This window comes from Aedes albopictus, chromosome 3 (assembly GCF_035046485.1).
Source record: "Aedes albopictus strain Foshan chromosome 3, AalbF5, whole genome shotgun sequence".
Taxonomy (NCBI): domain Eukaryota; kingdom Metazoa; phylum Arthropoda; class Insecta; order Diptera; family Culicidae; genus Aedes; species Aedes albopictus.
This window is the reverse complement of record NC_085138.1, coordinates 225,165,968-225,193,816: the sequence shown is the minus strand read 5'-3', so window position 1 is coordinate 225,193,816 and position 27,849 is coordinate 225,165,968. Positions and strand designations below refer to the sequence as shown.

Sequence of the window (27,849 nt, the reverse complement as noted above, 5' to 3'; positions counted from 1 at the left end):
ATCAGTTGTTTGAACAGTAATTTTCACCCACAGCTGTTCAATATCAGATCGAGTGTAAACAATCGACGATGAGAACTTCTGTTTGACGGCTATAAGCACACCTCCACCACGGGAACGAGAACTGTTGGAAGGACTACGGTCAACTCGGAAAACGGTATACTCTCGACAGAACAATAGACGTGATACGATGGAATCATCAAGCCACGTTTCTGTGAAAACATAAACATCGTAGTCCAGTTCGGCAGTGGAGAGGAAGACATTGCAAATTTTTGTACGCAAGCCATTAACGTTCTGATAATAAATTCGCAAATCAAACGACGTATTGCTAGCAGAACTAACTGTGGAACTCAGACACCGATCAAAGGAAGACTTATGAGAACTGCGGTACAAGGTTGTGTCGGGCGATGACGGATGAATCCTAGCGTCCTGCAGGGGGAATGTGAGGTTATCACGCGACCCTACAACAGTAGTCTTGCGTCCCACGTTGTCCTGTGACGAGTTATTTACAGAGTCTGCCAAAGAGCGCCGGAGGGTATTCCCTAGTTCCGGTTGAGCCATGACTTCCGCACCAGGGGGGCCCCGGCTACCCAAGGCCTTATCTGCTATCTTCGATCCCACGAAGTCCAGAGGGGGGATTGTGAGGTTATCACGCGACCCTATCCTACAGGCGTTGTCGAGTATGGTGTCATTAGCGTCCATCAGGACGCAGTGTCGGGGCTGTATAGTGCTATTACGTGATGGCCCGGCTACCGGTAACTGAGTACTTCCAATCGCAGCCCTCCATAGGTCGTACATGCACGCGTCAGTGAGTGCGCCTTTCGGAATGCGTCCAACGTTTCCATAGTCGGTATAAGATGCGAGTCGATTTCGTAAAACTCCTACCTCCAACTCCCACGCAGGACCAGAACGACAGCTGGTCGCTCGCTGAAGGGGATCGACTGCGGTGAGAGGAATAGAGGCTTCCACGTGGCTAGCGGCAAATCTTTGCCACGGTGGTGAACATCCTTGGGTTGATGATGCAGCGCTAGAAGCAATGAAGGGAACAGCGGACGAAGTGCTCAAAAAAGCAGGGTTCTTGCCTGTAGTCGGAATTCGGAAGACCCCATCTTCCAGCACACACGCAGGACCGGGACGACTGCTGGTCGCTGGCTGGATGGGCTCGACTGCGGTGAGAGGAATAGGGGCTTCCTTGAGGCTGGCGGTAAATCTGCGTCCCGGTGTCAAGAATGTTGATGAAGTCGAACGTATTTGGATTGACGATGCAGAGCTGGAAGCAATGAAGGGTACAGCGAACGCAGTGCTCAAGATAGGAGGTAACTTGCCTGTAGACGGAGTTCGGAAGACCCCATCTTCCAGCACACACGCAGGACCGGGACGACTGCTGGTCGCTGGCTGGATGGGCTCGACTGCGGTGAGAGGAATAGGGGCTTCCTTGAGGCTGGCGGTAAATCTGCGTCCCGGTGTCAAGAATGATGATGGCAAACATGCTTGGGTATACGGTGTAAAACTGGAAACAACGAGGGGTACAGCGGACGAACTAGTTAAAATAGCAGGGTACTTGCCTGTAGCCGGAACTCGGAAGACCCCGTCTCCCATCTCACACGCAGGACCGGGACGACTGCTGGTCGCTGGCTGGATGGGCTCGACTGCGGTGAGTGGAATAGGGGCTTCCTCAAAACTTGTGGCAAGCGTGCGTCCCGGATTGAAGAATAAATTGAGTTTGCTGTAGCCTATTCCATTAGAACAACTTCCTCTGACGTAAAACTCAACGGATCGTCGGATGCAGCAGCAGCTCCAGGGCGCCAAAAATTTTCTCCAAATCTGTTGTCACTGAACTCCCGGTAGACCAAACCTTTCGGCCACGTAGAGGTAGATAATGCCTTGGATTTCAGCTCCATATTTATGCCAATTTTGAATGAAATAAAGGACATTGTGCTTATGTCTCTTCCTTTGGCCACAAGTCGGACAACTTGTACATCCTCAGTGCCAAGGCGTTTCTTGGCTAATGCGGAAACTTGATCGACAGAAACATCTCTTGCTATACGCGACAGATACAGCCAAAATTTCGGTTGACTAGGCGGTACTGTGGCGATTTCTAATGATGGAGAGGGTGTACTACCTGTCCCAAGCAACAGAGGCGGCTGCTTATCCTGAGATGGTTCAGCAGCTGTGCTAAACAACCTTCTGCTTCTGGTGAACCTTGGATCAACACGGGTTGTTGCCCGCCTGGAAGACTTCGGAGTGCATGTACTAGAATTGATTAGCTTCGCAAAGTTGGTTCTGATTTCGGCCTTCAATTCATCCATTATTTCAGTTTTCAAGTTCTGCATAATGTCACTATGGGAATTGAGGGCATGCCCTTGGCCCACCTCATAAGCGGCACGAGTTGTATTCCGAAGACGCATGTCTTTCATAAGGGACGTGCACGAAGGACAAAACCATAACATTTGATAACATCTCTTCGACTCCTCAAGCATATCAGCAGGCACTCCACAACAACGAGGATGAAAAATTGCCTTACAAAAGCCTTGACACTCAATCTGAATGTCACCGATGTCACCGGCGCAGGAACAACACACAAGAGACATATCGCGCGAAGAGATTTTCTCAACTGTTACGTTTCGAATAATGTGCTTATGATCGCCAATTAAATCAGTTCAGTTAGATCGCCAATAAGCCACTTTACGTTATCCAGATATAGATGGCGCGTCGCGAAACACACACAGGGCCAATGTACGGATGCCACAAAAGTGAAGCAAGGGAACAGCAGATCACAACAACAGGCACATAAAATAGATCACGATACGGAAAATTTATCACAAGTTTTTCGCAATATTCACACCTAATATTCGGAAACCGCGATAACACAGAGGAACACAGAATGGCAAATGCAAGATAAACACGAAACTCGAATAAAAATGATCGGTTTTACACGGATAAAAACGCAAGTAATTGCCGGTTCGAAATGTAAACAAACCAATTCATACGAATAACGTTTATATTACAATTGACAGAAAATTTACACTGCAGAAAAACGTCTTCATAATCCAATAATATGAACCATTAAGTTTGTTTTGGAATGTTTCAGGAAATCTCCCCTTGTTTCAAACGAGGATTCAAATAATGACGCAAAAAAAAACGCACGGAGCTGCGGCACTTGCTCCCTTTGCCCTCCCCTAAATCCGGGCCTGACGTTGCCCTTAGTTTTTTCGGCGGAAATAAGGACATAGTTTTGCTTTTATGTAGTTTTGATCTCTGCATGTTGAAACACAATAAAGTTAATTTTGCAAGCTGGTAAAACACACTACAAAAAAATACCTCTATGTTTTCAGGCTGGCCTCCACACTCTTGACCTTTTTGATATTGCATTTTATCCAGAACTACAATGTTGTTCAATAGATATAACTGCAGAAAAGGTTATAGGTTAGATAATATATGTTTCACTGAAAGCTTCACCGACAAGCCGGCGTATTCATCATGAATGTTGCATTCATTCCCAAAGCCTTTCGTACTTCATCGCACAGGCCGCGCCGCCAGATGTAGGCCACTCTTCTCCAGCGGAATAGGGCACCGGATCAGTGGTGTGTAACCAGAAGAAGCCTTATCGTGTCTGTGGAGCATCCTATTCCGATTCACAGTGGTAGGGTGTCATTGGAGCGCAATGTGTGCATTCAGCACTATTCTCACTCTGGTTCAGAAGGATCTCTTGTAAATGGGTCATGCGCAGTAGGGGCGGCTCTCTAACACCCGTTTCATGGCCCTAATGCTCTGTGAAGGACCGTGTGTCTGAATTTCAAGATAATTTTCCCACTGCATCCATTTTACATCCTCAGTGAACCGCGAGACGTCAACCGAGTAGTAGTGCCAAGTTTTGCTGGCTGGACGGACATTCCCATTTTTGGTGGATGGTGTTATTTCTTGTCAGTGTGTACAGGCATTCGATGTCAGTGGGCTGATATCTCTCTTCGACTGGTGGATTTCTTTTACGGTGTTTTTGCGACTGTCGGGGTGCTCGATTTGGCTCCAGGCGGGGGGTGAATTTTGTGGCTTCTGACCTATGGTAATTGGAAGGTGTTCAATCCCGATAACCTATTTCCACGTGTGTTTGAACTAGAAGTGTGAAGGATGCTGTGGATGATGTGAATACGGAATCAGCCGGGATTGGGATGTTTTGAAGCGAATGAAAGGATATAAAATTCCAGTGAAATGCTGAAAATAGTTCTGCGCTCGTGTATATACTGAGTGTGAAATACTGGAAAATTAATTACGAGATTGGTGTCGGCAGCTGCATCAGGTTGTGGAATGAGATTCACATGCATCCTGTCGGATTATTCGTATGATGTACGTATGTCAGTGCACCATATGAGGTAGTGGAAATCGATTCGACTGTGTGTTGATCCTTGGTCATAGAATAAACACGAAACCAAGGCTCGCTAATTTCACGAGGATTATGTTCAAGCCTAGTCTCGTGTGGTCAATGCGGCAGAACGCGTGTCTTAGTGATGAATACTAAAGTGGAACGGTGTTATTAGCACTCGTCGTCGTCGTTGGAGAGCTGTAAATGTGATTGATTATAGATAGCGGCAGCGAACGAGGAATAAATTATTAATCATTACCAGACCATGAGGCGACCGTGCTTATCGTATAGTGAGGTGTTAGTGAGAGTGTGCTGTTGAGGTGGTACTCGAAAAGACCCGACAGTTGCTGCTGGATGCTGTTTTATGGGAACCCCATGTGCTACTGTCCCAATTTGACAGCCCATCGGATAACACTGTGTGATGGTTATTTAATAGATGAGAGCTCTCTAATCAACGGCAGTGGCTAACCAACTGGCAGGTAGGAGGCTATTTATAATTTAGTAGCTAGAGTCTAGTAATAATTAGTTACTGCTATGCTGATGGAACATTGAAATAAATTTCATTCCATCGGCTGTGAAACGCTTTCGGGCACATTTGCTAATGAATGGGCAATCAAAAGTGTGATTATCGATGGGGGCATCAGGTGCTGGTATTCGACTCAAATTATTTTGTTTGAAGTCATTTGAAAATGCTTTGGCACTGCATGTAAATTGCCGGCAGCATCAGATGAGAAAATGAACCGAAATTAGTTATGAGTAGGTAATCCAAAAGCAGCATTTACTGGTTACATGGTGTTTGTTACGTAGACCCTGGCTCTATTAGCGTGACTGTGCCGCTCGTATTTATTATTAAATGTATCTTTTATTCGAATTGTACAGAACATTAACATAGATACTTTTTGCAGAAATTTTATATATTTTTACGTCTCATCAAATGTACTACTAGCAAACATACATCATTTTTTTGTTAAATTAAACAATCAATTGACCAAATCGGGTATCAATTGCACTGATATCCAAACGAATAAGGGCTAGGACATTCCGCTTATTCTCAATGTGCGATTCTGGTAGCTTAATTATGATCCATAACGGCGCCGGCCAAGTCCTTACAACAGTAGGGAGGGGAAAGGAATGTTGGAGTGTTATAGTGTAATGGTTGTTGCTACAAAAGTAAAGACCGAGAGCACTCTACGTTTTCACTACGAAAGACCCTGATCCCGATCAGGCTAAGGCCGGGGTGGCCTCTGCTGTACATAGTAGCCTCCTCCATTCCACTCGGTCCATGGCTGTTTGTCTTCAGTTCCGCACTCTGCGTAGGGTCCGCAGATCGTCCTCCACTTGGTCGACCCAAAGACGAAGACGTAGGAGTTCTATATATGTTTGGGCCATCAGCAAACAGTACTTTATTTCTGATTTCAATAAGTAGCAGAGATCGTTCACTAATATCACGAAAATTAGCGGTCCCGGGACACTGCCTTATAGTATAGTCTCCCAAAGGAGGAAATGTCCTTCTTTTTGAACAAAAATCAAATGTCATCCTTCCCCATACCAATGTCCTTTTTTTTTTGGGTTAAAAAAAAAACGTATCACTGTCCAAGCACTGCCTACCAACAAGATTTTCATTGGTTGGTATCCTGAATGCATCAGTTCGATATTTATTATTCAAACCAATGGGGTTAACTGTCTACCTCAGCTAAACTCATATTATGTGGATATTATTTAGAAGCTCTGATCAGCTCCAGGGACGTATTAAATCTACTGAATTATCTGATAAATCTCCAGGAGTTGGAATGGAGTTTGGCAAAAGCAGCCCGTGTTAAAAGTTATGGATTTCGGAAAACTGAGATGGCTATGATTCGTTCTAATTAATATTCAGCGTTTGCTGCTAAAGTTCAACTGTTATAAAGCCAGAAAGCAAATAATTAAGTTGTTAAGCCATATTATCGCAATTTTACTTAATCAAAACATCACATTTAATGAGATCAAAAATCCCTACAATGGAGCATATTGCTGGTACCTACACTGTGGTGCATAATTGATCGGACAAACGCCGATTTTCATACAAAATGGCCAAGTTTGAGATGCTGTAACTATGGTTTGCTTTGGTGGATTGAGCTCAATTTTTGACACGGAACTACAGATATGCTGAATTTTGTGTATAGAGTAAGGTGGGGCAAAAGTTCGACCTTAGTTGATAATTCAACCTAATTCAAAAAATCGAAGCAGATAAAAATAAATGAATACCGTGTGGTGATTCTACCATCCAAGAGCTAAAATTTTGCTGAACAAAGTTACGCCAAATATCTTTTCAATTTTGAGTTACAACACTTTTTGAATGAGTGTGTTTTATTCGAACTCTTGCCCCACTACTGGGGCAAAAGTTCGAATCTAGTGTTTGTGGAATTTCGCTAACCGTAGCACACTATTTTGACACTTTGGTAATAGGAATACCTGAAACCACTTAATATTTGATGTTAGAACTGGAGTACACTTTAAAATTCGATTTGGATTTTACCCAAATCAGGGTTAAATTTACTACACCAAAAATTAGTAGTTTTCCGCCAAATTCAGATAAAACAACATATTTTTTCAACTTTAATCGAATTTTCTCACTAATTCCATCACTCTTAAAGATAATTTGCACATTTTGCAGAATTTGAGGTTTCTACCTAAAGTTGCCACATGACTCGAACTTTTGCCCCACAATTCGAACTTTTGCCCCACTATGTGTAAAATACGATTTCCGAATCTTTTTTGCAAAAAGTTATACATGCTAGAGCATCTTTAAAATATACCTAGTTACGCCCCAAAATAAAATATCGAATTCGATTTCATTAAAATTTCATTCCATGCGTTGGAAGGGCCATCGCATGTTACAATTTTATGATCAAAAACCAACATTTTGTCATAACTTCTCGAAATATTGATCAATTTTCATAATTTTTGAAGTGAAAGACTCTTTTTCAAAAAGGGTTCGAACAACCTTGACACCCGAAAGAAATAATTTGAATTGAGCTCAAAAACTTCAAAAGAAACTCTTGCCCCACTCGAACTTTTGCCCCACTTTACTCTACAAAGTATAAAATGTTTTCGTTCACAGGTCTGGGCGTGGCAAGGCGTTGAAAATATTGCAAAAGTGATCTGACAGCGGCTCGCGTGTAAATCAAAGGGGTACCGCTGTCCGATCACTTTTGCAATATTTTCAACACCTTGCCACGCCCAGACCTGTGAACGAAAACATTTTATACTTTGTATACACAAAATTCAGCATATCTGTAGTTCCGTGTTAAAAATTGAGCTCAATCCACCAAAGCAAACCATAGTTACAGCATCTCAAACTTGGCCATTTTGTATGAAAATCGGCGTTTGTCCGATCAATTATGCACCACAGTGTATGTCTGAAACATACAGGAAAAACTTGTAACTAGAAGGCACAAAATGTTGCTAATTGTCAAATTGAGAGATGAAATTTGTGAAAAAATCGCATTCTGGTGGGATTTGAAGCCACGACTCTGTTTCGACATTCACAAGACGCGACACGCGAGACAAGACATAACACTTATCGTTCTTACAATCGTCAAAGGGTTAAAAATTACCTTTGTTGTCGACCGGTTTCGGGTGCGATGTTACCCATCCTCGGGACAATGTCCGACCTTTCGGACATTGTCCCGAGGATGGGTAACATCACACCCGAAACCGGTCGACAACAAAGGTAATTTTAACCCTTTGACGATTGTAAGAACGATAAGTGTTATGTCTTGTCTCGCGTGTCGCGTCTTGTGAATGTCGTGTACCTAGTTCTTACGTTAGCAAAACAAACCAATAAGTGACGACTCTGTTTCGCTAGACCAGCGTTTTAACCAACTAAGCCACAAAACAGTCACAGAATGATTCTGCGGAATAAAAAGCCAAACTGGCTCCGAAGCCACACCATGAACACTCCTCTTTAACAAACCCATCTCTCTTTTCGGTTTGGATGCCAATCTACAATACACTCGCGTTTGTGCCTTCGAGTTTGAAAGTCCCTTTCAAACTTTAAATGAAAACAATCACAGTGCACCAAAAATGATAAACTTTTGATTTTTTAATTCGAGGAGATTTTGGATTTCAATTAATTTTTGAGAGATTCGGCTAGCTTCTGAAAGAATCTGTATACTCTATTGAATAGATATGAATCGAGTTGTAATAACGTGAATTTTTCGTTTTTGTCTGCTACCGTTTTAGAAAGTGTATGCAATTTTTGGAGAGCTTCCTTTTTTAACTAGAATTGGTCGAAATGTCCTTCTTCCCTTAATTTGGATATGATCAGTGATCACCCTTGCCTTGGGGCACGCCAAAAGTGATAGGAAAGTGACGAGATTGCGTGTCGTTAATACTAACAAACACTTTGCGGTCGGTCATATAGGAGTGAAACCAATCTGTTATCCATCTGGAAAACCACAATTGTTATCTAAAACTGAGAGCTTCCAATGACCATTTTGCATGTGTATATCGTGTGGCAGATGCTCCATACTCAAGAAAGTCAAGAAAATCTTCAATTCGAAAAGTTATTGAGTTCTTTTCCTGGGCCCGGGAATCGAACACGCCACCCTCAATATGACCCAAGCAACACACAACTCACAAAAGAGTATTGACAGCGCTGGTTTTTGGTTGGCCACGAGTCATTTCCAAGTTATTCTGCCAAGTTTCAGGAAGGAGTTTTTGTTAGTAGGGTAGGGTACATTGTCAGGTCTAGGAGTCACCTATGGTTGGTGATGTGACCTAACAATGGGTCAATATACACAAACCATCGCGCACAATCGACTACTTTTCCATGTGAAAACAAGCAAAAACAAAAATTCTATCACGCGTCCCCACTTACCAGGAAGCAGAATCCTTTAGTCTATTCCACACTGAAATGAACTGAACGCAACGCTTAGATCAATATGGACGTACTTGGGAAAGTATCGTTAGATCAAGTTTCCTCTATAACCTTTCGATTATGAATCATTTCATGCGTGTTACCTCTATTCGAATATAGGGTCTAGTACCATTTGGGCAGGTGTACCTATTTTGAGCACTTGCCGCTATAACTAAGTCAATTTCAAACCGATTCACTTGAAATTTTGTATAGAGTTTTCACTGACTGGTGGCTAGGTGGCTACTTCTTTGTAGCACTACCTTCCTGAATGCCGTTTGCATCTGACGACGCATCTGATACGAAATCTGACCACTTGGGTCACATGTCAAATGTAGAAAGAGGTATAAGTTTACATTTACACTCACGGCAATAATTGCCTTCCTTTCAACTAGCCGTCCGAAAATATTCGAAGAAATTGAAACTTCTTATTATTCTTCTTCTTCTTCTTCTTCTTCTTCTTCTTCTTCTTCTTCTTCTTCTTCTTCTTCTTCTTCTTCTTCTTCTTCTTCTTCTTCTTCTTCTTCTTCTTCTTCTTCTTCTTCTTCTTCTTCTTCTTCTTCTTCTTCTTCTTCTTCTTCTTCTTCTTCTTCTTCTTCTTCTTCTTCTTCTTCTTCTTCTTCTTCTTCTTCTTCATAGCTCTATGTCCCCCACTGTAACTTGGCCTACCTTGCTTCAACTTAGTGTTCTTTGAGCATTTCCACAGTTATTAATTGATGGGCTGCTATTGCATGAATTTGTATATTGTGAGGCAAGTACAATGATACACTATGCCCAGAGAATCAAGAAAATTTTCCCCACTGGAACGGGAATTGATATGGATCCATCAATATGGTCATCAATTGTAAGAAGGGATGTCGGTGGTTCCATCAGCTCTACATCTTCCCATCACCATTAACGAATGCCAAATCCAGTGTGCGACCTAACGTGTTGTAAAAGGTGTTAATTTGGTGCAGAGCAGAAGCAACCACTTGTCTCAAGTCAGATGACTTTTTATTCAGATGATGCATTAGACGGCAACAGAGGGTTGACGTCATCGTCCCTCTCCCTCTCCGTAACTGGGAAGGTTACGATCACCCACAATTACGATCACAGACATTGTATGCGATTCCGCTAAGCTACTGAACGTACCCGGGTGCGTCACCGCCATTTTTTAGAATGCAACAGCTTGTGTGTTAATATTTGTGAATCCAATGCATTGTGAATGTGGATTCACGATGATGTTGGATGCTATCAAACCTTCCACCCTGATGAACTTTGAAATTCGATACACACAATAGCTTGTTTGAGGCTACCACAGCCTTGCACTTCCGTTGACCAGCCCAGCAGTCGAGAGACGATTTCACCGCAATCAAAACACTACCGCCACGTTCAAGATCACTGATAGTTGACCTCCTATCGCAACGGAAAATACTGTAACATGAGAGGCAAGCCCTGACTTGTAGATGTTGGAATGCAACCATGTCTCTGTGAAAACCACGATATCTATCCTAGTCGCAGGATGATAGGTTGAGGAATAGCTGGCGTCATGGTCAGCAAACTCTCGGAATTAGATTCCTTGTGGCTGTGATGCCGGATCCATTGCCTTCGATTTGCGATATTTCGCCACACTAACCTTGAAGCATACAAATGATAGCATCGAAAGCGATTTTCCTCTAGGTACTATATACGCGCTGACCACCTTGATGTGCCTTGGATGCTCTTGACCAGGGGTTCTCAAACTTTTTCAGCTTGCGACCCACTTTCGATTTTTAAAGATCTTGGCGACCCACCCGCAAGTAATTTTATAAAATAAGTCATTTTTGCAAATTCGGACTGACTTTTTAAATAAATACATTTTATTAATTAGGCCGTTACAAATATTTATTTCACTTTTTGTCCCACCAGTCTTTAGCTGGTCGAGGGGAGGGGATAAAAATAATAAAGCATTTGATATGAAAAATATTAAAAACTCATCGGATTTGTTAAAGAGTGTTTAGCAAAACCCAATATTTTGATAAATATTTTTTTGTCTGCCCCCTCAAAATGCGAAATCCAGCCAAAAAATTTTGGAGGGGGGGGAGACAAAAAGTCAAAATTAAATTTGTATCAGCCTTACATACGTTTTGATAAACTTACGATACATAGTATTTAAACTAAAAACAATGTTTTATTTATTGATAGTGCTCTTCTCGATTTTTGGAAAAGTCAAAGTAAGGTTAAGGTGCTCAGGTGTCCAGCTTTAGTAAACTGTTAGTCTAAATAATTGAAAAAAAAAACACAACACCGTCTTCGACCAGAGGTTGTACAGACTGAACAATCACAAACATGAGACAACGGACAACACACACAGATAAAAATAATGAGATTTACACGTCATGTAAACTTCATTTTAGTCATGTAAACTTGATGTTATGATGGTTTACATGATATATCATGTAAATTTGTGTTATATGTCATGTAAACTCTCAGAGTCATGCTGAATTACATGACATATAATGGAAGTTTACATGATATTTCATGAACTTTACATGATATGTCATGTAAACTTCTGTGATATCCCACGCTCCAATTATGTGCATCATATGTCACAGAATTTTACACTCATTTTTCGATCTGTGCACGATACACCCAGTGGTCCAGTGGAGAATTTTCCTTTTGACGAAAAGTTTAACCGACTAGAGCGGGAATTGAACCGGCCAGACAGCTGACGGCTCTAACCGCACGGCCACGAAGCACACAAATTTGAGATAAGTTTCCAAGTTTCTAATATATTTAATCAGTCTGGCTCCATGCAACACTACAGAATAGGTTTCAGGTTCTCTCTTACATATTCTAGAAATGAACAAAAATCATACAATTTATTCAAAACGTTTGAAGGCATGCAAAATGCGAAATCCAGCCAAAAAATTTTGGAGGGGGGGGAGACAAAAAGTCAAAATTAAATTTGTATCAGCCTTACATACGTTTTGATAAACTTACGATACATAGTATTTAAACTAAAAACAATGTTTTATTTATTGATAGTGCTCTTCTCGATTTTTGGAAAAGTCAAAGTAAGGTTAAGGTGCTCAGGTGTCCAGCTTTAGTAAACTGTTAGTCTAAATAATTGAAAAAAAAAACACAACACCGTCTTCGACCAGAGGTTGTACAGACTGAACAATCACAAACATGAGACAACGGACAACACACACAGATAAAAATAATGAGATTTACACGTCATGTAAACTTCATTTTAGTCATGTAAACTTGATGTTATGATGGTTTACATGATATATCATGTAAATTTGTGTTATATGTCATGTAAACTCTCAGAGTCATGCTGAATTACATGACATATAATGGAAGTTTACATGATATTTCATGAACTTTACATGATATGTCATGTAAACTTCTGTGATATCCCACGCTCCAATTATGTGCATCATATGTCACAGAATTTTACACTCATTTTTCGATCTGTGCACGATACACCCAGTGGTCCAGTGGAGAATTTTCCTTTTGACGAAAAGTTTAACCGACTAGAGCGGGAATTGAACCGGCCAGACAGCTGACGGCTCTAACCGCACGGCCACGAAGCACACAAATTTGAGATAAGTTTCCAAGTTTCTAATATATTTAATCAGTCTGGCTCCATGCAACACTACAGAATAGGTTTCAGGTTCTCTCTTACATATTCTAGAAATGAACAAAAATCATACAATTTATTCAAAACGTTTGAAGGCATGCTGGCAGAAGCATGAACTGCAGAACTTAAAAATCTACTTTAAAATGAAAGATCGGATTGTAAAGGCTAAAATATTTACAGCGCGTGTGTGAGCATCAATTAGAGTTTTAGGATTATAGTACTGCTGGATTATCTTGTCGAAGTCCAGTATTATATCAACTGCTAAACTTTGCGTGTAAATGCAACTGAAAATGGAAAGCTGCTACTTGAATTCATTTTTCTCCAGGACACAAGTAAAATCGCAAATTTTACCCTAAACTCAAACCTTCTGATTGAAAGCTCATAGTTTAAGAATCGATATCAGAACTCCGACAGTATTTTAAATATTCAATAAACTCCAGGCTAAGACTTATAATACAGAATTTTGAATAGAATTAAGGAGAAACCGAAGTACTGGAAATAATTCTGCCGATTCTCCAAAGGAGTATTTGTAAATTTGAAAATGGCTAGCGAGTAATATCATTCGACTAATGTTAATAAAGACATTCATTACAATATTGCCCAAGCCTTTGCGGCCCACTAAAAATCAGCCCGCGACCCACCAGTTTGAGAAACGCTGCTCTTGACAACAAAATTATATCAAATTATGATAGAAACCTGTAGGCTACAATTAAAATCACATTTTGTTATAATTTTGATATGATTATAACAAAATAAGATATAATCTTGGATCGGACCTGGTGTGATGGTTAGAACACTTGACTATTACGGCGAGGACCTGGGATCGAATCCCACTCCCGACAAACTCACAAAATATGAGTTCTTCCTTCGGAAGGGATGTAAAGCGTGGGTCCCGAGATGAACTAGCCTAGAGCTTACCATCTCGTTAATACAGATAGAAAAAAAAGATATGATCTTGATTAGACTAGTGTACTTTTTGTTACAATTTTTAGTTATTTGAACATCACCCTGCAGCTAATTTATAACATAATAAGTTAGAGAAAAATATTACAACGTCATAACAAAATATGATACAAACTTGATATAATTTTCTAGCCGGGATAGTACCGGGCCCTGAATGGATCCCTGAGGTACCACCGTGGTGATGTTGTACATCTTTTCTGTTTCCTCGGTTTCGTAGATTAACACCCTGTTCTGGAAGCAGCTCTCCAATATGCAGCAAAGGCTATCTTGGACTCCTGCCGAGCATTTACTCTGCAACTGCGGAGTGCTGTACCATCATAGATTGGCGATATTTGGTAAAGGGTTTCTAGAGCCCTTGGAAATTTGGAGAAGTAATCCCAACAGGGTAAACTTTATAAAACGAGTTGGCAAATTAAATATGGGTCATACCACAATATTCCTAAATAATGGACGCAGTGGTTAAAAGTAGAGCCTGGGGAAAAAAATCTTGGACTCCTAAATGGTGTAAGGCATACTTGATGGCGGCCCAGCTGACTCTGTTGAATACATTCTTTACTTATAGCGTGACGACCGCGCAATAGCGGATTCCTCTTCGCTTCTTTTGGAGCGCTATCTTGGCCGTTTTGGTTACAGCCCATGTTACAGCCCTAACAGCGTCCATCGTCGTTCAACCCTTCCGGAAGCCGAACTGGTTACCCGAGAGCCCAGAGTCGTCTAGGCTCGACAGAATGATCCACTCCAGGCAGTGTTGAATAGACAGATAGGTCTGTATACCGACGCGACAGGTCGCTGTGTGGCTTTCCGTGGTCGGGCGGTTGAACCAGTCTTTGTCCATTCCACCTCTTCGGAAATTCACCCCTCTGTCTAGTCTGCATAGCTATTCTGAATATGTCAAAGATAGCCTCGATGGCCGCCTTAATAGCTATTGTCGGGAGGTACCATCCGGACCCGGAACCTTGTTCAACTTGAGCGACTTCACTATTGTGATGAACTCATTGTTCGCCGCCGAGGCAACCTCGCTTTGACCGGTTTGGCCATACGGTGGAGCAGGAACAACGTTTCCACTATCTTCTGCAGCATCTCGGGCGAGCGTTCTGAAGGTGCTGACGCGCCCTTCGTTTTGACCATGACTACCCAGACAACCGGAAATCACATAAGGATGTACGCTGTATATCGTATTAAGTACTATTTAACTCACTATCACATATATATGCGGCTGAATGACAATTTTCATCGCATATGAAGTTATTTTTTGAACTTATTATAACTATATTATAACTACATCGTAGTAGACGATACTCTGATGTTTTATTGCGACGAACATTACTTATTCGCAAAAGAGTTCGAGCGGACTCGCAAAGTGTCAATTGAATTCGCATAATTGCACACTGCGATGATTATACGACTTCGCTTGATATTTTTCTAATTATATCAGTGAAACTCACATTGGTGTACAAACTAAATCGCATAAAAGTAAAAATAAACTCGTTAAAATGTGCATACAAACTCGCATAAGCTAGAATCGTTAACGTTGGTATATTGCGATGTGATATGTGATAACAATGAAAGAGTGCCAAAAAGCTACAAAAAGTTAACAGTCATAATTATGGTTACAAAATAAGTTATAAAGTCATCATTTTTGTTTCAATGACCTGATCATTTATAATGGGTGGTGCTAGCAAGAGAGAGGTAGTGATAACTGTGCGGGAAATCACGTTTTGTCATTTTGAGCTCTAGGTAGCGCACGGAAACCAAGTGCATTCAGACACTGAGGTGAGTTAGAAGGTCATGACATTTAATCAGTGTGATTCATAAGTAGTGTTTGGTGTTCAGTGTGAAGTGTGGCTCGAAAATCCAAAGGTTCTTAGTTCGATACAAAGGTGACAAAAATGTTTTTTTTCGAATATTATTAAGTCGCATAAGATGATATATTACGTCGTATTAGTGCACACCGTGCATCGCATAAGATATCGCCTGAAGTCATATAGCGTTATTATTTTTCCGTCAATGCACGTATAGCGCCTCCACTTTTGTACGCATAAGGCACTTTTACTGCATCTTATGCGATGTAACTTTACCGCATAAAAGTACGTATAACATGAACATAAACTTCTTTATACGTGTAAATTGGTTGTCTGGGTACCCATGCAGGCACCACCCCAGGGGGTGGTGTTGTATGTCTGGTAGAGATTACACTACCCAAGTAACACAACTTGTTATATAATTGTTATAATTTCACGATTCATACATAATCGTTTGTTTATTTTTTGTATTCTTAACTCAATATTGAACACTTATATAAGCAAAACAGCGCAAAAAATGGCGGCTTATAAAACATCTTACAGGTTATATAAGATGTATCCCCATACACTAATAACACTCCCGAGGTACGTTCCCACCAATCTTTAGCGTTGATTAGTTGCAATAAGGCTATTTATCAATTTGAAAATCATATAGAATATTGTTATAATACAAACACATTCGATTCACAAATTGATGATATTTTGGGTCACGCTTCATGTTCGGGATTTTCGGATATTTTGATGATGGCATGAATAATTTGGATTGGATACCCTCGAAGAATCCAATTGATAGTTGTGATAAGCTTGCGCTACGTAACACTTATTCTCAGAAGTTTTGAACTTTTTTGAGACTTACAGCGCATATTTTGATTTCTATGCTGCGGCTGAGCTCCCTATCAACAGGTATTTTCAGAATGGTAGTACTGTTGGATAGTCAAATAGGCATTCTTCAACTTTTTTTTTTGTAAAATAAAGAGCAGCAGCAGTGGCACCATTATTAAATTCCAACCAAAATCTAATCGCAATTGTAAAATCTTGCGTTTCTCCAAGAACATATGAAAAATTAAATAAAATTTACCAGATTCTTATTTTTTTTTGTAGTAGCCTCATAGCTCAATACACAGACGGCAGCACGATCACTAATGCAAAAACAATGATAGAAATAAGGAGAAACCTAATTTGTAGACATAATTCCAATAAATTCAAAAGAGTATTTGTGGATTCCCAGAATGGCTATCAAAATAATTAGGCATAAGTTCAGTATGACATGGATTACAATATCTTTTAAACTTTCGCGACCCACCAATCTTTTTAGCAAAATTTCCAATAATATGTGAAGAAATGTATTTTTTTAAAGAAAAAAAAAACAGTTTAAAAATTATTTTTTGTAATTACGTTGTGGAAAGTTGAACATTTCAGATGACTGAAGTTTGCTGAAATGGCCTACTTTTCACCCCTAATGCAAGTGTGCCGAAAAGTACTACTTTTCGGCACTCTTAAGAGTGCTGAAAAGTAGCACTTTTCGGCACTTTTGCTCATACGTACTTTTTACTTACCACCATGCCTTCCGTAGATTCAGCCTCTGCCTCTACATCTACTGAGCAGCTTGAATCCGAATCAGGACAATTTCAATTCGGATTCGAACTACTTACAAATCAAGCGTAGAGGCAGCTGCTGAATCTGCTTTTGCTTTTGCCCGCGCACAACTGTTTGACAACGGGAGCTCGATCATTGGTGACGCCTACTACACCAGAGCCTACCTGATCAAACGAAAAACTACGCCGACAAGCATGAGCGCACGCACGTGGTTCCTACTGATACATGTTTGTGTAGCTAGAAAAGACTGCACTAAATGGGTGTTTTTCGTAATTACAAAAAACTTTGTATGCAACTCGTTGCAAAACTCGATTTTTTCAGCACTCGTCGTATTTATCCAACTCGGCAAGCCTCGTTGGATAAATGTACGACTCGTGCTGAAAAAATCATCATTTTGCAACTTGTTGCATAAATAACTATTTCGACATTCATTTCATATATCATATGTGGCCGAGTTACAGTAGAAAATTCCGCTCAATCGGATCATTGGTTACGGAAATAGAGATGTATGAAGGGAACAAGTTTGCTTAAAAATAGAACAAAAATGATTTCAAATCGACAGCCCTGTATGGAAAGTCGAAAAAATGTCTGCTCTACTGTATTTTTTTTTCCTTCGCGTTTTCGAACTCAGGAAATGATTCTACACCAAAAATGATCATCAGCTTACTGAGTTCAAAAATGCTGTAAACTAGTGTTATCGAAGCTAGCACGTATTCGTGCCTCAAAGAGATTGATCAATGAAAGTTTAGTCGCCCTGTAGGCATCACTTCTCTGCACTCGACCCTCATCATCGGTGCGGCGGGCTCTTTGCATCCTTCTCCTAGCTTTTAGGAAGGATGTACGGATTAATGCGATTTCTGGACACCACCAGTACACCGGTTTGTGTCCATTCCTGGGAAGGGATCGTCGAGGCATTGCGACATCGCTGGGTTTCGACTATATCGTCGCTAGACAGATCGTCGATATTACCACAGACAAACAGACGTAGCACATCGAACATGTTTCGATTCAAACCATAGTCATGTTCGCTCAATGCTAAAGGGACTGAGTTTGGTCAACAATCAACTAGGTGGTGGTAGTGGGCAAACGTCACACTCGAACAAAAACGATGCAATCGCACGGCAGTTGGCCAACTATCAATTTTTTAATAGACCGTCAAACCGGTGTACGATGGTTATTATCAGAGTGTTACGTGTGTTTGTCTGTGGCAAGCCCGTGCACTGGGGGGGGGGGGGGAATGGGTTGGGTGTTAACCCCCCCTCCCTTTACCGACGCTCCATACACTAGCCATCCCTCCGTCTTTTGTCGAAATTGGGAAAAACCCCTCCCTTGGCGCCACTTCTGTGCACGGGCCTGGTCTGTGGTGTTACCTTCCATGAGCAATAGTACTACAAATGCCGGCTCACCGAAGCGCGAGGTCAGCCATCCCCGAATTTTTGCTGGCTCCACCATCAATCCTCATTCTCCTCCCGGACCCAAATATACCCTTCTCAAAAGTACCACTAGGAACTGATCGAACTCACTATAGTTGATACGACGCGAGTGAGTGAGCGTTCTTCTTTCCACTCATGCCCGGTCAAAGTGTGAACAAGGCCTAAAAATATTTACTAGACCGATTCTTGTACTAACCCACAGATGGTGATTATGGTAGCCAAATGCAGCATAAAAGCGTAGTGGTCAAATACCGAGAGGTTAAATAACCTTAAATATTAAATTTCTTATAGAAGACTGTACCTACGAACAGTTAGATACTGGGCAACGAAAGAACGAAGCACAAAAACAGTTTAAAAACAAGAAAAAGGTAAATTTTCAGTGTACAACTGTGCTAAAAAGTGTCATGTGGAATCCTAAGGGATCTCCTGGAGGAATTCCCGAGGAACTCCTGCGGGGATTTTCGAAAGGTTGCTGGAGTAATTCCTGAGGAACTCCAGGAGGAATTGCAGAATTTCATGGAAAGTCCTGGAAGAATTCTCGTGAATAATCATGAAAGAATTGCATCGATGAAGTGAAGAGATACAAGAGTAGAGCTTGCAAGGCTTGATAGTCTGAGTTCCAGAAAAGTTTGGATGACCTGGATCACCAAGTGAATGATGCTTGGTTATCAGAATTGCACTCTGAGGCTCTAGAAGTGGCGTAGGTTATATTCCGCGAGCATTCGTTGCAATAAAAAAATTCAAAGATTTACAGATATTGCAACCCAAACTTCCGAATGCATTGGAGCCCATTTGTATGCCAGTGTGGACACACAAATAGCAACACATAGAGATACTTGTAATATTATGAGTAGAGCCTGTACACTTTGAAAGCCCTAATTCCAGAAAAGTTTGGAAAGCCTGGAATATCCCATGAATGTACCAAAAACATTAAAGTTGTGCACTGAAGCTTCATCAGCAGTATAGACTACATTCCACGAATATTTTTTTTTTTACAATTAAAGTGTGATGCATTATGCAGACAATGTCCATTGGACATCATCGTAACTACACCGTGTCCAATAAGTTCTCATACAAAATACAAATTTAGAAAATATCATTTTATTTCACATATGTGATTCATATTTCCAAAATGAATACATGAATTGAAAAGCCACATAATACTGATTAAATAAAGCATACGGTATAGAATAACTTTATTTTCTATTTGTTTTTATGAGCCTAGCGGTACACTTCTGTTTTCTGAAATTCGTTTTCTCCGGCACGCAAGAAAAATATCCGAAATTTTTTTTCATTCTACGGTAGCGAAATAGAGTCCATAAGAATAAATTTTGAGTTTGTACCAAATGGATATACTAAGGCTTAAACAATAAAATTTAAGTGATGATATGGTAAGAAATTTTCAAGTTAGCTCAACTTGGGCTGACTTTCATGAAAATAACCGTTATATCGAAGATAAACATCATAAAACGTAAATTTGGGACAAAATTAACCACAATAGGAATACAAGCCTGTTTAATAGGTGAGAATGGTGTGAATCAACCAGATAAGATGCACCCATGCCTCTTTAACACAACAAATCCCATTGAAACAGGTAAATGGGCATTCTTGTTTAATTTACGTTTTATTTTGTACAAAATAAAATGGCTCCGTACTTTACCTATACAAGATCTTATATTTTTTGCCTTTCTCGTACACTAAGTGTACTGGAAAGGCTATATGTTCACTCCAAAAATGACTTTTTGATAGAAGGCCCGGAGGGTCAAATCACATATACCAATCGACTCAGCTCGACGAATTGAGGTGATGTCTGTGTGTGTGTATGTGTGTGTATGTGTGTGCGTGTGTGTGTGTGTCTGTATGTGTGGGTACAAAAAAACTCAAATCACTTTTTGGCAGTAAACCTCATCCGATTTCAATGACCGACGTTTCATTCGACGCGGAATCTGGTCCCATTGTTTTCTATTAAAAATGGTTCGGATCGGTTCAGCCGTTCCGGAGATATGGCCATTTAGGTGTTCCGGAACGGTACCCCAGGAAGGGACCAGATATGAAAATGCATCAAACCTATGCATGCGACACATCAAACCACGGCATTTTCGATAACCTGATGAGCGGTAAGCAGAAAAATAGTCTAAGACCATATCTGAACCGGTAGTGTTCCGGAACCGGTTCCGGGTGTCCCGCCGGAAGTGGCAAATATCAAAGTGAACCAAACACATGCATGAGACACATCAAACCACGGCATTCTCGATAACCTGATGAGCGGTAAGCAGGAAAATAGTCTCAGACCATATATGAAACGGTAGTGTTCCCGAATCGATTCTGGGCGTCCCGCTGGAAGTGGTCAAATATACAATTGAACCAAACCCATGCATGCGGCACATCAAACCACCGGTAGTGTTCCGGAACCGGTTCTTGTCATCCCGCTGGAAGTGGCCAAATATACAAGTAAACCAAACTCATGCATGAGACACACCAAACCACGGCATTTTCGATAACCTGATGAGCGGTAAGCAGGAAAATAGTCTCAGATCTTATCTGAACCGGTAGTGTTCCGGAACCGGTTCTAGGCGTCCCGCTGGAAGTGACCAAATATACAATTGAACCAAACCAATGCATGCGGCACATCAAACCACGGCATTTTCGATGATTTGATGGATAATGAGCAGAAAAATCATCTCAGATCATATCTGAACCGGTAGTGTTCCGGAACCGGTTCTAGGCGTCCCGCTGGAAGTGGCCAAATATACAATTGAACCAAACCCATACATGCGACAAACATGAAACCACGGCATTTTCGATGACCTGATGGACAATGAGCAGGAAAACCATCTCAGACCATATCTGAACCAGTAGTGTTCCGGAACCCGTTCCGGGGTTCCCGCCGAAATGTGGCTTTGTTAAATGGCCTGATAAACATTAGATATGAACAACAGTGACGAATAGGTCTAAGTTCTCATATATGAGAACAAAATATAGACAAAACTAAAGCGATCTCATCAAATCGTACCATTTCTAGACCATTTCAGATTCCTGTGGTGTAAATTGATAGCAGGATGGGTCAACGTTGAATGGAAAAATAAGAATTTGATCGCCTCAACAGAAGATGGTGGCTCTTTTAAGGAATTTTGAACTCTAAAACTATGTAAAATAAATGTATTTGGTATGGGAAATATGTTCGGAGTCCACCAGAGTATCCAAGATAGCGGTCCAAAGTCCAAGATAATGGCCCAGTATTCAAGTTAGTGCCTATTTTATAGGATTTTGAATTCTTGCATTATGGGCATATTTTGTATGAAAATATGTCCAGAATTCAAAATTTGTAATCAGAAAACCCAAGCTGTGCGCTGTTTCACAAGGTCTGCAATATGACTTAGTTTGAATGGGGAAGAATGCCGGTCTTCGTCCAAAACTGGTAACCAGAAAATCATAAACGACATGCCAAAATTCAATACGGCGACTATTTTATGTAATTTTAGGTGCAGAGTCCAAAAATGAATACCAGAACATCCAAGATGGTGTCTCAATGTTCAAGATGGCGGTTAGTTTAGTTGGGTTAGATATCCGGAGTCATAAAATGATGACCGGAAAATCTAAAATGGACGTTTCAAAATTTTGCGGCTTCATGACACTTGTTTGGTTTGAGTTTTGGATCGTTGTCTTATATTTTTTGAATGTTGGATGTTATGCTAATATAAAATGTATCCATATTGAATAGATTTAGCTAGCAGTTTTCATTTTGAATTTATGTCAATGTCATCAACATGTCACTCGAGTTTTGTTGAAAGGATATTTTAAAGCACGAGAAAGGCATCATCACCGCTAGGTGGTTTAATTAGGGTTTTTTTCTCTTCTGGTCAAAGTTGCTACTAGCGATGGGGAGGACACGAATCTAATTTGTTTCAACTTAAAACCATTACTCGTTAAAATACGACGAAATACCAATGAAATGGCGACACATAAGCGATCAGCAGAGAAGGATAAAGGCAAATTGATAACAAAAGAATCACATAACCTGTTTTTATATCATAATTTGTTATTGTTAACTTATCGAAATATATCTTTTTAATAACACGTTTTGTTGGGCAATCTTATTTTGTTATGTTAAAGTTATTGGGATATATCCACAAGATAACATTTGAATAATATACTTTATTGAAGAACAAGTTTAGTTATTATTCTACTATAGAGAATGTACAAATATGTGATGAACAATAACAAAACAGTAATAAGTTCACAAATTACCTGTTATTAAGTTGTGATTGGTCTAACAAAACATGTTATTGAGTTAGTCCTCCAGGAACATTTTTTTGTTATGATATTTGTTATTTTGCCGCTTCCCAAGTAGCACCTGCAACTAAAATAGAAATGATCATCGTTGCTAAATATGTTGCAACTGAGTTTTCATGAAACAACGGATATTAAAATCCTGTTGTTGAAGCCAAACTGAGGTATAACATATTTATAACAACTAGCGCAATGTAAATAAACGTCATCGTTAGTTGAAACTTGCGAAACCAATTTGTAACTGAGGTATAATCTGATTGTTTCAACGAATCTTAGTTACGACCGTTTACAAACCAAAACAACCAAAACATTGATAGAGTAAAGTGGGGCAAGAGTTTCTTTTGAAGTTTTTGAGCTCAATTGGGTTTTTAAATTTTGAAAAATGTATTGATTTTTTGATTTCATACGAAAGAGCACCTTTTTCTGAGCCACTATGATTTTTTTCAGATTTTTAGAACTTTATTTTGGTACCTAAAATCAATTTCAAAGAGATTTTTTGAAATCATCTTTTGACAGCTGGGCTACAGTTTGACAGCTCCGCCCAGTACAAACTGTGACGAGGGGTGATGCGAGAAATCGCTCCCATACTTCAAATTGATTTTTGAATAGGTTCCCAGGCACCAAAATTCATGAAAATTTGGATTTCGGCTCAGTTTGACATACAGATTCAGAATATTGAGTTATCTCAACAGCGTTAAAGAAGCCAATTCAAATTATTTCTTTCGGGTGTCAAGGTTGTTCGAAGTCTTTTTGAAAAAGAGTCTTTCACTCCAAAAATTTTGAAAATTGATCAATATTTCGAAAAGTTATGACAAAATGTTGGTTTTTGATCAAAAAATTGTAATATGCGATGGTCCTTCCAACGCATGGAATGGAATTGTAATGAAATCGAATTCGATATTTTATTTTGGGGCGTAACTAGGTATATTTTGAAGATGCTTTAGCATGTATAACTTTTTGCATAAAAGATTTGGAAATCGTATTTTACACATAGTGGGGAAAAAGTTCGAATTGTGGGGCAAGAGTTCAAGTCATGTAGCAACTCTAGGTAAAAACCTAAAATTCGGCAAAATGTACACATTATCCCTAAAGATGATGGAATTAGTGAGAAAATTCGATTAACGTTGAAAAAAAAATATTGTTTCATCTGAATTTGGCGGACAACTACTAATTTTTGGTGTAGTAAATTTAACCCTGATTTGGGTAAAATCAAGATCGAACTTTAAAGTGTATTTCAGTTACATCATAAAATATTCATTGGTTTTAGGTATTCAGATTACCAAAGTGTCGAAATAGTGTACTACGGTTAGTGAAATCCCACAAACAATAGATTCGAACTATTGCCCCAGTGGTGGGGCAAGAGTTCGAATTAGACACACACATACAAAAAGTATTGTAACTCAAAATTGAAAAGACATTTGGTGTAACTTTGTTCAGCAAATTTTTAGCTCATGGATGGTAGAATTACCACACGGTATTCATTTATTTTTATCTGCTTCGATTTCTTGAAAAAAGTTGAATTTCCAACTAAGGTCGAACTTTTGCCCCACCTTACTCTACTGATTGTTATAAACATGTTTGCTTGGAACTAATTTAAAACATAACGAAAAATTTTGACAGAAGGGATGGAAGCTGCAAAATGTGCGTCAAAAGGTTTTTGGGATCATAAAAATAATAAAATGCACTATAAAAACTTTAATGTTTCCAAAAAAACGAAGTCAAGTACAAATAAAATGTATCATTTTCTTCATAAATTTTTCAACATATTCTATATTTTTATTATATTAAAGAAGTTAAACAACTAATTGGAGGTTAAATAGTGTTGTTTCATAAAAAAATGCAAGTTTATTTACATATTTAAACATCTGATTCATAATTATACTATAGTTGCTCCATATTAAATTGAAATATCATCATAAACATCAGTAAATTGCACAATAAATAATTCATACACACTAAGATTAGCTCGGTATTTTCCCCATCTTTTTACTGAGTTCTCAACAGCAGATTATACTCGGTACGCTCGGTTATCGCTTTTGCTGAATACTCTGTAAATGAGTTAACGAGTTCTACAAATGAACTGTCAAAAATTACAGATGAACGGTAAATAGAGTAAAGTGGGGCAAAAGTTCGAGTGGGGCAAGAGTTTCTTTTGAAGTTTTTGTGCTCAGTTCAAATTATTTCTTTCGGGTGTCAAGGTTGTTCAAAGCCTTTTTGAAAAAGAGTCTTTCACTCCAAAAAATATGAAAATTGATCAATATTTCGAAAAGTTATGACCAAATATTGGTTTTTGATCAAAAAATTGTAATATGCGATGGTCCTTCCAACGCATGGAATGGAATTGTAATGAAATCGAATTCCGTCTTTTATTCTGGGGCGTAACTAGGTACACCTTGAAGATATTTTAGCATGTATAACATTTTGTAAATAAGATTTGGAAATCATATTTTACACATAACTAGTGGGGCAAAAGTTCGAATTGTGGGGCAAGAGTTCGAGTCATGTCGCAACTTTAGGTAAAAACCTAAAGTTCTGCAAAATCTACATATTATCTCTAAAAATGGTGGAATTAGTGAGAAAATTCGATCAAAGTTGAAAAAAAAATGTTGTTTCATCTAGATTTGGCGGAAAACTACTAATTTCTGGTGTAGTAAATTTAACCCTGATTTGGGTAAAATCCAGATCGAACTTTAAAGTGTATTCCAGTTCCAACATCAAATATTAGAGTAAAGTGGGGCAAAAGTTCGAGTGGGGCAAGAGTTTCTTTTGAAGTTTTTGAGCTCAATCCAAATTATATCTTTCGGGTGTCAAGGTTGTTCGTTGTTCGGTTGTTCCCTTTTTGAAAAAGAGTCTTTCATTCCAAAAATTATGAAAATTGATCAATATTTCGAAAAGTTATGACAAAATGTTGGTTTTTGATCAAAATATTGTAACATGCGATGGTCCTTCCAACGCATGGAATTGAATTGTAATGAAATCGAATTCGATATTTTATTTTGGGGCGTAACTAGGTATATTTTGAAGATGCTTTAGCATGTATAACTTTTTGCAAAAAAGATTTGAAAATCATATTTTACACATAGTGGGGCAAAAGTTCGAATTGTGGTGCAAAAGTTCGAGTCATTTGGCAACTTTAGGTATAAACCTAAAATTTTGCAAAATGTACATTTTATCTCTAAGAGTGATGAAATAAGTGAGAAAATTCGATTAAAGTTGAAAAAAAAATTTGTTTTATCTGAATTTGGCGGAAAACTACTAATTTTTAGTGTAGTAAATTTAACCCTAATTTGGGTAAAATTCAGATAGAGTTTTAAAGTGTATTCCAGTTTTAACATCAAATATTGAGTGGTTTCAGGTATTCCTATTACCAAAGTGTCAAAATAATGTGCTATGGTTAGCGAAATTCCACTAACACTAGATTCGAACTTTTGCCCCAGTGGTGGGGCAAGAGTTCGAATAGAACACACACATACAAAAAGTATTGTAACTCAAAATTGAAAAGACATTTGGCGTAACTTTGTTCAGCAAAATTTTAGCTTATGGATGGCAGAATCACCACACGGTATTCTTTTATTTCTATCTGCTTCGACTTTTTGAAAAAAAAATGAATTTTCAACTAGGGTCGAACTTTTGCCCCACCTTACTCTATCGTTACTGATGAACGGTAAATGTTGATTACCGAGTGTACCGAGTTAAATCTGCTGTTGAAAACTCAGTAAAAAGATGAAAAAATTACAGAACTGAGCGAAAATTTTACTGCGCTGGAAAATCAGAATCTTAGTGTGTACATTATACCGTTCCTTCCTCAACCCAAAAAGAATATACAAGCACTGTTAAATGCTTCATTTGTTGTTAAATTCTGCACTATTTACTTAGTACAGAGCGACTGGTACCACTGGAAGGATTTGAATATATGTCACAGTCGGACTAGATAGTGGTTTTCTGAAGCTTCCTAAAAATATCTGGCGAAAAGATGCAGCATTCCGTTAGCTCAAATTTTGACATTTTTTCGAACCAACTTTGATTCCTAATCAGGCAAATGCATTCCGTTAGCTCAAATTTTGACATTTTTTTTCGAACCAACTTTGATTCCTAATCAGGCAAAATGTCAGACACAGCCTAGGACACAGCATTCCGTTTTTAAATATACACACTTAAAACCGATTCTCGATCTCGGCAATCTAAATTGCCGAGATCTAACGGCAACTGAATAAATTGCCGATTGTTCAGCAATTTATACTCTTATTGCTGATATTCGTCAAAAATAATTACTGAGAATACATAACAACAACATAAAATACCGAAACTCGGAAAAAAACATTACTGAACTATTCGGCAATCGTTGTTTTTGCCGAGATCAGCAAACGCGTTTGACGAAATCTCGGCAAATGCATTCAGTTTTGCTGATATTCAGTAAAGCTGCTGTCACTTTGCATCTTTCTTTAGCACCATCTTGAATTCAAGTGTTTGCAGGTGTTTAGGGAATGTAGCTCGAGTCAAGATTTTAAACGATTTTAATTCAAGTTTTGGTGTCTGAGTTGGCAGTATCGTGGAAGTTTTAAGAGCAAATAATGTAAGAATCAAGGTAAGAATCTGCTGCGTGGGACCTTAATGTTTTTACATATTTTTGCAGCAGACTCCTTGTCAGACGTAATTTCGACGAGCTGCAGCGGCATGGTAATCAGCCATTCTAGTTCACCAGCCGTGTTTCAAGTGACGGAGCAAATCAGTTATTTCGCTGTAATATTTGGTTTAATATCAATCGCAACAATAAAATTAATTATCCAAAAACAATGTTGAGTTTATGACAAAAGGCTACAAACAGACAAATTTGTCCGTAAACCAGGAAAAAACACTGTCATTTAGGGAATTCATGAAATGTTTCAACTTACTGATCACTCGGC

The 27,849-nt window shown here is 39.3% G+C and overlaps 1 protein-coding gene across 1 annotated transcript in view; it reads left to right on the top strand.

The window, feature by feature from the left end:
* Window positions 1-3,537: 3,537 nt before the first annotated feature.
* The window catches only part of LOC134291447 (potassium channel subfamily K member 10-like), a 370,248-nt gene continuing 345,936 nt past the window's right edge, over window positions 3,538-27,849 (top strand). Inside the window, exon 1 of the mRNA XM_062859186.1 lies at window positions 3,538-4,836. The gene's annotated coding sequence lies outside the window, so the exon portion shown is untranslated. The remainder of the gene's footprint in view (window positions 4,837-27,849) is intronic.